Source organism: Lutra lutra, chromosome 2 (genome assembly GCF_902655055.1).
Source record: "Lutra lutra chromosome 2, mLutLut1.2, whole genome shotgun sequence".
Taxonomy (NCBI): Eukaryota; Metazoa; Chordata; class Mammalia; order Carnivora; family Mustelidae; genus Lutra; species Lutra lutra.
This window is the reverse complement of record NC_062279.1, coordinates 18,327,426-18,341,981: the sequence shown is the minus strand read 5'-3', so window position 1 is coordinate 18,341,981 and position 14,556 is coordinate 18,327,426. Positions and strand designations below refer to the sequence as shown.

The window sequence follows — 14,556 nt, the reverse complement described above, 5'->3', positions numbered from 1 at the left end:
AAACTATATCCCTAGTTTGTTGGGGGATCTTCATTGGAAAACACATGCTTTTGGTCACACAAAATGCAATGGGGAAAAGGTGAATGACAACACATGACATTATAAAGTGTTTTAAATGCATATCTTACTAGTGTCCACAATAAGCAATTTTTTAAAACAGAGTGAATTAAATGAGAAGAAATGAAGTAACAAAGGCAGGATATTAATGAAATAAAAAATAAAGCAAAGAAAATCAACAATGCCAAAAGTTGGTTCTTTGAAAGATATTTATAGGTGAGATATATTTAGCACAACTGATAAGAAAAGAGAGATAAGACACAAATTATGAATATTGGAAATTTAAATAAAGGATACCACTGTAGATTAAATAGGTGTGAAAAACCTGATGAGATGGGGGTGCCTGACTGGCTCAGTACATAGAGCATAGGACTTTTGATCTTTGGCTCATGAGTTTGAGCCCCATGTTGGGTGTAGAGATTATAAATAGCTAAACTTAAAAAAGGCTAATAAGACTTTATGAATAGCTTTACATTAACAAAGTTACAATTTAGACAAGATGTACACATTCAAAGAAAAACACAATTTAATAAGCTGACAGAAAATTATTTTAAAATTTCAAACATGTATATATTAAAGAAATTGAATCTGCAATTAAAAACCCTCTCACAAAGATGAGATGTTAAATATTAGATGGCCCTGCTAGTAAATTCATCTATACATACTTGGGGAAGGGATAGTACCAGTCTTAACAAATCCTTCCACAGAATATAAGAGTAGGAATACTTCTTAACTCATTTTATGAAGCCAACATAACCTAACAGTGACATTACAAGAAAGGAAAATTACAGGGCAGTGGCTCTTGTGAGCATAGATACTAAAATCCTAAACAATACGTTAGCCTCGACCTCTTCACAGAAAACTATAAATCATTTTTATGAAAATTAAAGCAGTCCTAAATAAATGAATAAGCCATAGGTACCAGTTGGAAATTTTGATACGATAAAAATGCAAATTCTCTCACAAATAGATATATAGATCCAACAAAATATCAATCAAAATCCCAGAAGGTTTACTTTTGTGAGAAGATTCTAAAGCTCATATGAAAATGTAGAGAAGGTGGAATAGCCAAGACCCCTTTGAAGAACAAAGCCGAAGAACTTGCACGACAAATGCCACCACTTGTTTTAAAGCCACAGAAATTAAGACAGTGTGGTGTTGGCACAGGGTAGGTAGACAGATAGGTGGAACCCTGTAGAGAATCCGGAAGTAGACCCAACAAATGCAGCGACCTGACTTACGACCAAGATGGCTGCAGTGCGAAGGGGAGTTAACGGATTTTTCAGTCAGTTGGGTCAAATGAATATCTATACGCAAAAGCCATAGTTTGATTCCTGCCGCACATCATAAGCAAATGTGAAGTCTAGAAGATTTCAGATTTAGATCTCTAGATGGGAGAATATCTCAATAAATTGAGGGCAAGCAGACTTCTCCATGGGGCATAAAAGCACAGACCATAAGGGAAAAAAATGAAACTATTAGACGTCGTTACAATTAAGAGCTTGTGTCCATCAAAAAATAACACTGGGAGTGAAAAGGCAAGACATAGAATGGGACGAATGTACACATAAGTGTGTGTATGTGTACAAAATTTCCTATATTGAGGGTATATAACTCCTAATAGATAAATAAAGCCTAAAATCAATAGAAAAAAAATGCACAAAGGACTTGAAAGAACACTTCACAAAAGAAAAAAAAATGGCTAATAAACATGAAAAGTTTCTCAACATCAGTTGTCACTAGGGAACATCAATTAAAACCCAATGATGGGGCGCCTGGGTGGCTCAGTGGGTTAAAGCCTCTGTCTTCGGCTCAGGTCATGATCCCAGGGTCCTGGGATCAAGCCCCGCATTGGACTCTCTGCTCAGCGGGAAGCCTGCTTCCCCCTCTCTCTCTGCCTGCTTGTGATTTCTGTCTGTCAAATAAATAAAATCTTTAAAAAAATAGAATAAAATAAAACCCGATGAGATAATCACTACATATCCACCGAATGTGTTAATATGAAAAAGAGCCACAATACCAAGTGCTGGTGTGAATGAAAGCCCATTCCTTGCCCCTGGGAATATAAATTGGCACAACTATTTTAGTAAATTGCTTGGTAGTCGCTACAAAATGGGGACATTCACACCCCTGTGGCCCAGTGATTTTACTCCTAGGTAAATCCTAGGTAATGTATGCATGCAGTTACCAAAACACACATATAAGAACGTTTAGAGCAGCACTATTCTTAATAGCCAAACAGCCAATAATTGTTACATTGACACAGATCCACCTTGCAAACATGCATTGAGCAAAAGAAGCCAGATACGAAAGAGCTGATACTGCATGATTCCATGCCTACAGAGTTGGAAAACAGGAAAAATGAATCAGAGGTGGTAAAAGGCAGGGGGTGCAGGGAGTGGGTGGAAGAGGGTCTGGAGAGGCTTAGGGGCAGAGCTAGTGATGGTCTGTTTCTTGATTTGGGTGACGGTGACAGTGGTATGTGAGTTTTGAAAATTGATCTAGTGACACATGCTCGTTTGTGTATTTCAATACTAAGCTTTTTTTTTTTTTAAGATTTTGTACTTATTTATTTGAGAGAGAGATAGCAAGAGAGAGAATGAGCAGGGAGGGGAGGGAGAAGCAGGTTCCCCACTGAGCAGGGAACCTGGCATGAGACTTGTTCCCAGGACCCTAGGATCATGACCTGAACTGAAGACAGATGCTTAACCGACTGAGCCACGCAGTTTGTCCTGCAGTATTAAGTTTAGTTGAAAAGTACATATCCTATTGATAGTAGGTCTTAAAAACCACATAACATCAAGTCTGATGGATTCTTAGAATTGGAGTTCAAAGGGGAATGACCGACCCACCCTTGATGAAGCAGGGACCAGAAATACGGCTGGGAGGGTAAATTCAGGTCACACTCTGACATCCTCTCAATGCCATGCCAAGGGCTTGAGAATTTATTCCGTAGACCAGACACAGTGAGCAGCAATCGAGAGAGGCAATATGACCAGATTCGTGTTAATAGAAAAATTCTTATGGCACCCTATGAAATAAATTGAAAATGGGGAGAGAAGACAGGGAGACTAGTGAAGACATTGTCAGAATGTTGAGACAAAAAAAATGAAAGTTTGAGATGGCAAAGCATTTGAACTTGAGTTCTGCCCCTGCCCATCCCTGTCTGCTTCTTTATGTGGATCTGTTCAGTGAACAAGTACAGATTCTGAAAACACTGCTTCTGCTTGGAAAGTCACCATCCTAGTATCCCAGGAGTATCTTCAGTTGCTGATGACTTGCAGGAGAGGGGCAAGCCCCTGGAGGACCAGCTGTCAAACCATTTTTATTCTGACGGCTACTGGGTGCTAGTTCTTGTCATGCTTCATCACTCAGGGCACATTCAAGCATGGAATTTCCTGCAAAGGTAAAAGAAAAGTTATGCTATCTGTTGAAAAAAATCACAGGACAGAGACTGTGAGCAGCTCAGATCTGAAGACTACCAAATTGGATCAACCCTTTTTGATACCAACTTCTTTTTTTTTTTTTACCATTTTTGATTTTTTCCCATTATTCTGTATATATTCTGTATATTACAGAATAATGTATTCTGTATAATACAGAATAATTCCCATTATTCTGTAACCTTTGGAAATGAACCACATGAAACTACAAAATTGGCAAATGTCTTGAAATCTGTATATAAAACACAAATTACTTCTAATTTCAACCCTCTTTATTAGTATGCATACCTCAATCTTAAAAAAAAAAAAAAAAACAGCTCCGAAGATAGTCTTATACCATTCTTTAAAAAAGGAAACTGTTTCCTTTTAACTTTACACCCACCCCACACCCCAATTTGAAAACACATCATTTCATTGTCTTGGTCATGGACATATCTAAGGTGAGATTTTATATTTTGCTCTCAGAGCTTCCGGTTATCAGAAAAACCATGCTTTCCTTTACTGAAGGAGTTTGGTGCTGCTGACGTTGGTGTATCCCTTCCAATATTCTTCATCCTTATCTTTGCTTCTGGAGACATTTCCTCTGGCTCACTAGCTTCATCTTCATTAAAATCTGCTGCGACTGAAACGGTTTTTGGAGCAAGCGTTGGAACAGTTCTTTAGGCTTCCTTGATCCAAGTTTGATGGATATGGCTGAGGCTTGCTTTGTCGTCTACCTATGGCAAATCCCAACTTGGAGATCTTTGTAGGTTTTGTTGGGAGGCCCGCAGCTTCTTCTTCAGCTGATTGCATCTCAGCGCTGTGACTGGAACTTTCCCCTCCATGACAGTTTTTTCTACTTCTTCTTCAGGTTCTCCAGCGGCTCCAGCTCACTGTGGTTTCTCGGGCTTCTCCTCTCGGTTTCTCGGGCTTCTCCTCTCCCTCCTTCCTGTCCACCATTTTCCTGGCAGTGGCCTGATACCAACTTCTTTACTTGAACGATGCAGTCTGATGGTAAACTAAATGGAAACAGGAGATAAGTATGGGGAATGCTTTAGCTGGTTTATGGCTTTATATGTTACAAGAACGTTCCTCCAGTCCTGTGGACACAAGAAATTCTCCCCCACCCCCTAGTTTTTAAACAAGGCATACATTTACAAGGATCCAACAAAGACACAAGAAAACCTCCCCCACCCTTTTCTTTTTGTTTTTTTGTTTTTTGTCTTTTTTGTTCGTTTGTTTTGTCTCTTTTTATATAAAGTATATGAGGTGGGGGTATATGAGAAAAGAGTTAACCCAGAAGGCCTGAACTTCTATTCTTGGAAAGGCCCTGCTGCAAGATTAGCCCTTGGCTGTCATCTGGGAATTTATATTTCCGGAGTGTTCCCACCACTATGCAAGCAGAAGGGCTCACTGTGTCTCAACTGTACAAACAATATGGTGTATGCTTGTATTAGGGTTCTACAGAGAAACAAAACCAATAGGATATATAGATAGATAGATAGATAGATGGATATATAGAGATATAACATATGATACATATGAGATATATGAGGTATGATATGAGAAATGATAGAGACAGAGAAAGAGAGAGAAAAAAAGATTTACTTTAAGGAATTGACTTCCATGATTATGGAAGCTGGCAAGTCCCAAAATTTGCATATCTGCAGTGTGGACCATTAGGCCTGAGATCCAGAAAGAGCCAATATTGCAATTCAAGTTCAAAGAAAATCTGCTGGCAGAATTTCTTTTTGCTTGGGAGCAGTCAGTCTTTTCTTTTTGTCCTTTGCCCTGGCCTTCAAGTGACTCGACAAGACTCACCAATGTTATGGGGAATAGTCTGCTTTACTCAAAGTCCACCAGTTTAAACATAAATCTCAAACAAAACACCCTCACAGAAAATCAGATGTTTGACCAAATATTTGGGCACTGTGGCCCAACCACATTGACACATAAAATTAATCATCACAATGCTGAATGCCTGCTTTCTTTCTCGCGGCCTGGATATATGGGACATGCCAGGCAACGAATGCCTCTGTGATCAGCTCTCGGTAAAAACCTCGGGCAGTAAGTCTCTAATGAGCTTCCTTGATAGACAACATTCGTTGTCACAACTTGTTGTTGGAAGAATTATGTGGATTCTGCACAATCCACTGGGAGAGGACCCTTGGAAACCTGCATCTGGTCTCCCACAGACTTCATCTCACACACCTTTTCCCTTGGCTAATTGTGCTTTACATCCTTTTATGTAATAAATCATAGTTGTCAGTGTGCCTAGATATTGAATCCTGTGGGTCTCCCCAGTGAACCATCAAGTCTGGGGGGGGGGATCTTGGGGACCCCCAACCCAGGATATTATAAAAGCCCATCTCATTCTATTCTTCTCTTGAAATACATCAAAAGGCATGACAGAAGTAAATCATATATTGTATCAAAAGACCATTATAATAAATGACATAAAAATAGTTCAAGAGGAACTAGTGATTATAGAGTACTTTAGAAATATGAAGTGCTACATAAATACTAAGTAACAATAATAAGACAAATTGTACATTTCCATTAATTCCAAAGGACATTTCCACAGATTTTCACAGAAAATAAACTTAATTATGTATGTCCAGCAAGAACTGTTATAAACCTTTTAAATAGTCCTAGTATATTTTCAGTGAGAAGGATAAGTGCAGAGATCCATTAACCAAAGGGAAAAATGTTTGGGGACTACTGAGTGAAATTTCAAGCCTAATAGGTTTTGAAATCAGTTTATTAGAATTATAGAGAAATATTTCATATATAATGATCTCTGGGTTTTGCTTAATAGTCATACTAATTAACTTCTCAAATTCAATATAGTGCAGGAAATTTACCTATGTTCAGTACTTGACAAATAAATCATGGTAATTACATATTCACATGGCCAATGATAATTTTTCCAACCTAGTCTAATAAGCAAGAGTCCTTCTAGATAATTATTCTTTCTTTAAAAAAGCCATGTGTATAAAATGACTCCTACTGGTCAGGAGTTTTGAGGGTTCATGCTGATATCCAAACAAGTTTCCTAAATCTTTAGGTTAGTAGTAACAACCTGTCCCTTTTAGTAAGATGTGTATTTCCAGGGTGTTATAACACATCCAGATAACGATCTCTGGGGGGGGTTGAAGGTGTTAGGTGAAAAAGTACTGGGATTTTAAAATTTCAGGTCTGCCTTGACTTCCTCTGTTGCTGCATGGTGAACAAGAAAATATTAAAACCCCAGAAAATCCACAGAAGATGAATTATCAAAAGCCTGATACCTAAGAAGTAATTAAAACCAGGAACCATGCACATTTCATCGAACTTCTGTATCACAAACGAGGCTGGTATTTAATCACTTGAGGTATATAACCTTATCTAAAACAGTGATCCTCAGTGTGGGGTTCTCCAATCAGCATCACGTGGAAACTTGGTTAAAATGTGGATTACCGGGGCACCTGGGTGGCTCAGTGGGTTAAAGCCTCTGCCTTTGGCCTAGGTCATGATCCCAGGGTTCTGGAATCAAACCCCACATTGGGCTCCTGCTCAGCGGGGAGCCTGCTTCCCTTCCTCTCTCTCTGCCTGCCTCTTTGCCTACTTGTGATCTCTGTCAAATAAATAAATAAAATCTTTTAAAAAAATGTGGATTACCCAACAACAACAAAAAACCCAAACAACACAATTCAAAAATGGGCATAGGATTTGCATTGACATTTCTCAAAACATATATACATACATATTTTATATATGTGTATAAAATTTTTATATATTTTATATATTATATATATTATTATAAATATTTTATATTAAATATATTTTATATATATATATATTATATTATATATATTTTATATATTATATTATATATTATATATTTTTATTATTATATATTATTATATATTATATATTTTATATATTTTATATATTATATATTTTATATTATATATTTATATATTTTATATATTGTGTATAAAATATTTATATATTTATATATTATATATTATATATTTTATATATATTATATATTATTATTTATATATTTAATTTATATATATATTATATATTTATATATATTTTTATATTTTTATATATTATATAATATATATTATTATTATAAATATTAATATATTATTATATATATTTTATATATATATTATTATTATATATATTTTATATTTATATATTATATATATATATATTTTATGGTCAATAAGCACATAAAAAGGTATTCAACATCACCAGCTATGGTGTAATTACCTGACATTAGGCCTTGGTGGCTGAGGTACCCATTTCAAAAGACACCCATCTCTTTCTTGGGGACAGACAGGGGATAGGTGGGGGAAGGTGAAGGAAACTTCACCTTGGTAAATTTCATATAGCTTCAGATAACCAAGGATACCAAAAATGGCACTATTAAGGTTGTTTCTTTGAAGCCAAGAATCAAAATACATGCCCATAAAATGTCTGGCAAACTCCCTCTGTGGCCAAGGCTTGTCCAATGAAGGTGCTAGTTACCTTTATAAGCAGTTTTTTAAGGAAACTCAAAGAAACTCATATATTTTATCTGTTAGGATCTGCTGTAGGTCTTTCAGATGAAGAGAATTTAATATTGGGAATCAAATGCAAAGATTATGGAAGGACAGAGAAAATAACCCAAGCATAACAAAGCACCCCAGAAATTAGGGAATCATTGACCTCTCCTGGGGCTGGAGGGCCAATAGGAGGTGATATTGCCAGAGCCCAGAGGCCCAGGGAGATCTGGATCCAATAAAGAAAGGCCTCTCTGGCAGGAGACAGAGCCACAGAGACCACAGCCCAGGGATGCCACTGGAAGCTTAGAGAGGTAGAGAATTCTGCTGGCTTCTCCCTTCCTCTTCGCCTCCTATAAGTGTCTCCCACTAACTGAGCCCACCAAGGGGCCAAGGACCAAGGGAACCTGGGAATGTCCCATGTTTACAGTACAGAGCAAGGGAAGTGACTGAGATCAAAGTAGCAGTCAATGGGCAAATATGGCGTGAAAAAGAAAGCCGCACTTCTTTCTACTAGAAAGAGTACCATACTCAGAACCAAAGTATTTGAATTGGAAGCCAGCTCTATCATGTATGATCTGAAAGAACCTAAACAAGTCAATTCACCTTCTTTGGTTTTAGGTTCTTTTCTACAAATACATGGTAGCTATATGATCACTCTCTCAAGCATGTTGCAGTTAAGTAGAGGGCATGTGCACATGCTTGTCAACTGTGAGCCATCATATGAATACAGTGGCGTTATTGCTGAGAGTGGAGCCAATGGTTCTGAGGAAGTTTTCATTCATTCTGAGAAAGAATTATGGCACCACCATCAGCCATCCAAAGAAGAACCAGAGTATCTCTTCCCACCTCTCCCCTTCATCATCACTCCATCCCACTTCAAAACGTGAATTTTGGAAAGCCACGCTCCTTTAACAATGGGGTAACTCAAGCACGAAATACTCTTCGATACTGTCTTCAAAATAGGATTGGCTGGAGATTTGGGGAGATGCCTGGGCTCAAGATGTGGACCACTGCTACATGACATGACAGGTAAATATTTTCTCAGCTACAAAATTAGTAGTTTAGACATTATGCCTGAACTTACTGTCAGTTGCAACGTTTCATGTCTTTGCAGTGAATATTATAATTTCTACTTTATTTAGAAAAGCTTCACCATGAATGGAACAAAGCGACCAAGACTATAAAATAAGGATACTCATGACATTTGCCTCTTGTTACTCTAATGACGACTTTTGAGAATATTAGCATGGAACTACTCAAGACGGAAGACAGCTGACAAAGTTTCTGTTAACAAACCTTATACATTTTACTGTTTTATTTTGCAAATTGAATAATTACACTCAAGCCCATCAGCAGGTGGTGATTCCTAATCAGGGGCCATCTTTGTAGGACCGCCAGAGCTTGGCTACAGCACGGTGAGGACTTCTGGGAGGCCCTACAGCCGGGGACACCCAAGACAAATGGACCAGGACTTCTCAACATCAGAGGACCGTGGAGTCTGCTCTTCTCAACATTTGTGAGATCTTACTCTTCCAGCAGGCAGTAGCTGGCAGGGAGGGCTGATTCATTAAAAGGCTTAAGCCTCCTTGGGAGTTTTAGAGGGTATTTGGAGAGGGGAAACCTAGGAAAAGCTTGGACTTCTTAATCATTTTGCAAGTGAAAGGGTAGACGCGTGGGTATAAATATGTGACCATATTTCAGTATCACAGATGGGTAAGGTCAAGACTCTTGCCTTACGAGGGGAAATAATAGTGAGATGTGATTGTCAGCAAGGGTTTTTTCAACCATCCTCTTACACACGCTGGATTCCCATGGCACTTACTTGTAATAAATCATAGTGGGAAGAGTCTCTGCTGTTGAGTCAGTAATATCTTAATATCCCTGGCAACCTAGAAGCCAGGCATTCTAAGGACAGTAAGGCAGGAAACAAAATAGGGAGAACCCAAACTTTTAAGTCAGATAAACTGAGGATGGGATGCTCTGAGTGGGTTCCACAGGAGCGCCATAGGCTACGTTTTTTGGGGGTCCCTGAGAAGCATTTTAGTATGGACCTGATAAATGAATGTACTGCTAGCATTCTTACTATGTTACTGCAGTCCACCTTGAAAGAAAGAAGTTCTTTTAGTCTTCAGTAAGCTCTGACTTTCTCAGTATTTACACGTTTTGATTTGACATGATCAGGAAGCACCTTGAGTGCTCTCAGTTGCTACCAAGAGCCACTGGGTTCCTTGTCTTAACTCATGTCTCTGTCACTCTGAAGCTTCCTGCTCTAACACTGGCCAGACTTGGTAGCTGTCATCTTTGGCTCTCCTCCCCGTCTCCAGGTCTGAATAGTGATGATTATAAGTTTCCAATGTTAATCAAGGCTTAAGATATTGTCAGCCAAATCAATAAAAGCTTTGTATAATTAAAGTTGGGAAAGTGCTTGGGAAAAGCCATAATGATGCTCTTGCTCTTTAGAAAGGGTTGGCTGAAGTCTAAAGATTTTCAATAAGTTCCACCTTCCTAAGAGCTTTGTTTCTCAGAGAGCCGAAAGAAAAATGGTAGAATGAATTTGAGAGTACTGTAGTGGCAAGAATCATAAAGATAATTACCCACATTAGCCACATTCCATCCATTTTCTTTGCTTTTTTTTTTCTACAGAACTAGAAAGGGAATCCAATAAAACCCATCTGCGATAACAGAACAGATCCCTTTAACCAAGTGTAAGTGCACTTGAGCTATAAATCCAAATGACAGTGCCAAAACTGCCAACTGATGTTCAAATATTCTGCCCAAGTCAGGTGCTGAGGGGACATGCTAGAAAGATATGGATCACTAGCATTCATAAGTTCTCCTCGTTGGGAGTCCTTGGGGTGGCATGGAGTTCTCCCAAAGAAGACTGTAGTATGATCTTGGGCAGAGCACAACACAGATACTGCCTTCTGTCTGGCTCTAGAAACACAGGGGCTGTGGGCCCCCAGGGGGCAGCTCCATCAATGATTGTAATACTATTACTACTACTTATCATTTTTAATGAGATCTTGAGAATCAATGATGGTACTTCATGAATACACACTGCACCTAACGGACTGATTAGTATTTACGGAAAGTCTGTGACATTTCCAGTGTTGTGACAAATAAAAGAGCTATTATTATCGACCATGTGATTCCACGGAGCTTTCAACATAGTGGAGCCGTATGTATTTGCCACTCTCTGCATAGGAGGGCCCATATGCAGAGATGATATTCAAAATATTTAACAACCTCTATGGCCCAGTTACCAACCAGTCAGATAGAGATCAGTCAGCAACAGTTGATGGAGCCCTACTTCTGCACATTGGCTGAACATCAGTCCTACTTACGTCGGAGTCTCCAGAATCTGAGTATATTACAGGAGACCTACCAGAAACTGATTGCCAACCTCAGAACGCAAATGAGATGACCAAATCATCTTGAGGACTTTATTCTTAACTGTGGATGGGGGTACAGAAGTAGATGCGGAATAGTAAAAAGGGATATAAGAAAGGACTGTAAAATTGTATCTTTAAAGCTCTGTATAGAACTCTGAATTTTTGAAAGGACAGAATCTCTTGTCAAAGAGAGAAGCCCCACACGTGCACCTGAATGTTTATAGCAGCAATGTCCACAATAGCCAAACTATGGAAAGAACCTAGATGTCCATCAATAGATGAATGGATAAAGAAGATGTGGTATATATATAATGGAGTACTATGCAGCCATCAAAAGAAATGAAATCTTGCCATTTGTGATGACGTGGATGGAACTAGAGGGTATTATGCTTAGCGAAATAAGTCAATCAGAGAAAGACAACAATCATATGATCTCCCTGATATGAGGAAGTGGAGATGTAACGTGGGAGGGGGGTGGGGGGGTAAGAAACTAATAAATGAAACAAGATGGGAGGGAGACAAACCATAAGAGACACTTAATCTCACAAACAAAGCGGGTTGGGCTGCCATGGCGGGGGGGGTGGGGGGTGATGGGTAGGGGAGGGTTGGGGTTATGGACATGGGGGAGGGTATGTGCTATGGTGATGCTGTGAGGTATGTAAACCTGGTGATTCACAGACCTGTACCCCTGGGGCTAATAATACCTTATATGTTTATAAAAAATTTTTAAAAATATAAAAAAAGAGAGAGAAGCCCCATTGTAATAATTCTGATCATATATACTTTAACTTAGCATATATTTTGGGAGAACAATTTGAATGAAGAGATCAAATTGGATTGCTAGAGAAAGAAACCATTCTTCATCATGCGTACGAGTTTCCAGGATATGAGGGGCAGAGACCTGCTGATCTCCCAATGGACTAGATTTTATTAGTACTCCTTTCCATCCTGAGAGCTGAACCAGACCCAGAGTCTGGAGGGTACAGCAGGAAACTGAACAGAGCCCTGCTCATTCTTCCTGTGACTTTATGTAGCAAGAACAGCTCACTCCTCTGTGATACCCATAATTATTCCTATTCAAAGTCAGCTTTGCATGTGTAGTTTGTATAATCTGAATGTCAGGAAGGTGCCAAGGGAAGGAAACTCATCCGTTATGGAATACCATCCAGTACTGAGGCTGGTACACACACTGGAAAAACCGGGAATAAACAGTGTAGTCAAGATGTGGTAATAGAGAAATCCATTCTGGACAAGATGTGGGTCCTACCTTCTCAAATGTAAAAGGACAGATAAGATTAAATAGCCCTCCCCCAATCATAAAACAATAAAACTGGAATTTGTTTGAAAGTTAAAACTGCCCTCTCACCCAGCTTAAGGCTGTTTTAGAAAACTTTTAACTGTTTGGATGAGACCCACCCACAAAAAATGGAAGAAAATCTCCTTTACTTAAAGTCAGCTGACTGAGATGCTGAAAACATCTGCAGAACATCTTCATAGCAACACTAGATTATTGTCTGATCAAATACCTGGCACCATAGCCTAGCCAAGAAGACACATGAGACTAAACATCACCCTCCACCTTGTCGCCTGGGCACCCATACACATCTCCTTAAACTACTTTCCTCTCCAAATACAAACAATCAGAAAGTCATACTTCTGAATGGACATGGGACCCAATTTGAGCCAAGGAGATGCTGGAAGAAACAAAGAAAGTTTTGCCTTTTCTGCTTTCTTTTTTTTTTTTTTTTTTTTTAAAAGATTTTTATTTTTATTTATTTGACAGAGAGATCACAAGCAGGCAGAGAGGCAGGCAGAGAGAGAGGAGGAAGCAGGCTCCCTGCCGAGCAGAGAGCCCGATGCGGGGCTCGATCCCAGGTCCCTGGGATTAATGACCTGAGCCGAAGGCAGCGGCTTAACCCACTGAGCCACCCAGGCGCCCCACCTTTTCTGCTTTCTATTTCACTGAGAAAATAGAAGCAGTCAAGAGTCATTCTCAATCTCCCACAACCATCTGTAACCATTCATTGCACATGTGACCATCTACACTGCCTTTTCTTTTGTTACTAAAGATGGACTCTCAGTGATTGTCCTCTAGAGCTCAATCAACCCTTTTAATTATCTAAGGACACGTTGACCAGCAATTCTCAGCTGTATCTCCTGCATCATGAATTCCCCTCTCTACAGGATTCCTCTCATCAGCAGAAAAATATACTTTATTTTTCCCATCTTTTTTTTTAAAGATTTTATTTATTTATTTGACAGAGAGGGAGATCAGAAGCAGGCAGAGAGAGAGGAAGAAGCAGGCTCCCCGCTGAGCAGAGAGCCTGACGCGGGCTCGATCCCAGGATGCGGGGCTCGATCCCAGGATGCGGGGCTCGATCCCAGGACCCTGAGATCATGACCTGAGCTGAAGGCAGAGGCTTTAACCCACTGAGCCACCCAGGCGCCCCTAATTTTCCCATCTTAAAAACCCTTCTTTTGGGGCATGACCTTCGGCTCAGGTCATGATCCCAGAGTCCTGGGATTGAGCCCTGCATCCGGCTCTCCACTCCGCGGGGAGCTGCTTCCTCCTCTCTCTCTGCCTGCCTCTCTGCCTACTTGTGATGTCTATCAAATAAATAAATAAAATCTTAAAAAAAAAAACCCTTTTAAGTGACTGTTAAGGAGCACAGTGTTTCTTTTTGGGGCTGCTGGAAATGTTCTAAATCGACTGTGATGATGATAACACAATGCTGAATATACTATCTACTATCTACTAAAAACCACTAACCGGTACACTTAAATGTTGAATTGTATGTGAATGTGAAGTTATCTCAATAGAACTATTATTAAAAAAGAGGATGCTGGCAAATATATCTAAATATTTGAAATTGGGTTGAATAAGTCACAATATTTCAACTACTTTAATGGAAGATCTGAAAATATTTGCAAACTTATTCTACAAAAATGATATATCATCTGTTCATTAAGAAAAGTGTGATGGAATAGAAAACAAAAGAGGAAATGAAAGTACCTCCATTAAAAAGCCCTCTCTTGACATCATGCCTCTTTCTGGTTGCTTCTTTATTCCCTCCCTTCCTTTGCACCTGAAGTTTATTTTGAAAATTGTCTCTACTCTTTTTCAGCAATCTCTCTTTTCCCACA

The 14,556-nt window shown here is 39.1% G+C and overlaps 1 pseudogene; it reads right to left on the bottom strand.

Moving 5' to 3' along the window:
- Positions 1–3,414: 3,414 nt before the first annotated feature.
- Positions 3,415–8,439, bottom strand: LOC125094005 (PEST proteolytic signal-containing nuclear protein-like; annotated as a pseudogene).
- Between the last annotated feature and the right edge of the window lie 6,117 nt (positions 8,440–14,556).